Source organism: Berghia stephanieae, chromosome 3, assembly GCF_034508935.2.
Source record: "Berghia stephanieae isolate SIO BIC M18660-M18661 chromosome 3, UCSD_Bste_1.3, whole genome shotgun sequence".
Taxonomy (NCBI): Eukaryota; Metazoa; Mollusca; class Gastropoda; order Nudibranchia; family Aeolidiidae; genus Berghia; species Berghia stephanieae.
Window position 1 is genome coordinate 50,257,031 of NC_088362.1, and position 1,552 is coordinate 50,258,582.

General features: G+C 43.8%; 1 protein-coding gene across 1 annotated transcript in view; it reads left to right on the forward strand.

The window, feature by feature from the left end:
- Positions 1–373: 373 nt before the first annotated feature.
- Positions 374–1,552, forward strand: part of LOC144967934 (uncharacterized) — a 27,759-nt gene continuing 26,580 nt past the window's right edge. The window contains exon 1 of the mRNA XM_078905724.1: positions 374–660. The gene's annotated coding sequence lies outside the window, so the exon portion shown is untranslated. The remainder of the gene's footprint in view (positions 661–1,552) is intronic.

The following is a 1,552-nucleotide window of genomic DNA, read 5'->3' on the forward strand; positions in this document are numbered from 1 at the left end:
ATATATGACAACTGGTCCGGCGGAGCAGAGGTCACATAGACGAACAGACAAAAAAAAACATCAACCGAAAAGATACAATACAATCTCTCCTCTCTCTTATTAGAAAAAAAGACAAAAAATACATAAGTATTGGACTTTTTTATGGGGGTGGGGGAGGGAGGATGGGAGAGGATGACCAGAGGTTTAACATGGGGGGGGGGGGGGGGCTTATGAATGGATGAAGTCACAAGTCAGATAATGGTCACACGATCACTTCCGGAAAAAAAAAGACCAATGACGGACTTGCTGGCGCTGTCCCTTGTCATCGGAGTTGTAGTGTCGTCATCATTGTCGTCAACGTCATCATCATTTTCATCGTCGTCATCATCATCATAACCATCACCACCACCATAAGCAGCATTCACCTGGCGCGTTGATAGGCTAAGCAGGCAGACGACTCAGCTATTGTTGGCGACAGGTACGTGGGCGTGGTGATTGAGTTACGGTGCTTGCGGAGTTTGGTTGTAGCTGTCTTCATCCCAGTCGTCGTTGTCGTCATCAGCCTACCGGTTGGTTGTAGTGGTGGACATTTTGGGTCCTGCATTAGAAGTTTTCAGGAAGTTTTCTGTGTTCAACATCTAGCCAACCATCCTGGAAAAGAAAGCAGCTAGGAAAAACAAGGTGAGGTTGATGACTTCTAGATTGTTCTAGGTGACTGTGCAAATGATTTATTACGTATTTAATAGGGCCCACATCAGTCCTTTTGAGCCATAAGCCTTATAAAGCCGAAATTTATCCTGTTTTTTTATTGATCAATAAATAGATAGTGGCAATTGTTTGCTATCGTCTGGACAGGACCAATTGAAAAGTACTTTCCCTCCGATTGAGTAGATCCTGTTATCTTATCACCTCTGGGTGGACATAGGGGTTCGAGGAAAACCTGGTCCCGATGCCTGTACATTTGCTTGTAAATCGAGTGCTCTGCTGATTGAGCCCCCCCCCCCCCCCCCCCCCCCCCCGCGCGCCCTATATAAAGGTTTTATTAACATCACATTTTAACCGTTTCACTTTTTATGTCTCCTAATTAACTGTGAATTTGGCGTTTCCCACTACACGTTTAGTCCTCTAAATGTTTTCTTAAAATGATTTGGACATTTATAATGCTGTTTCAAAACAGAGAAAATTTCATTCTCTATCCGTCCCCGATATAATGATATGGAGATACTTACTATAAAAGGGATATCACCTTCTGGGTGATGAGGCAAGGGTACGACATGGAGACCTTGCCTTAATATCAACGAAGCATGTTATACACTACACCAAGTGACTTCATGCTTAGATCTTTCGTTGGTAAAATAGTAGTAGTAGTATAGTAGTGGTTGTAGTAGCAGTAGTAGTAGTAGTAGTAGTAGTAGTAGTAGTAGTAGTAGTAGTATTAGTTGCAGTAGTAGAAGTAGCGTATGGCTACATCACCACGCAGGAAGTCCCCATCCAGTCTTTAAATTCTTCACCTCAGTTGAGGACAGCCTCGAAACCTCCCGCCAATCTCGTCAGAGGGCAGTGTAGGACACGT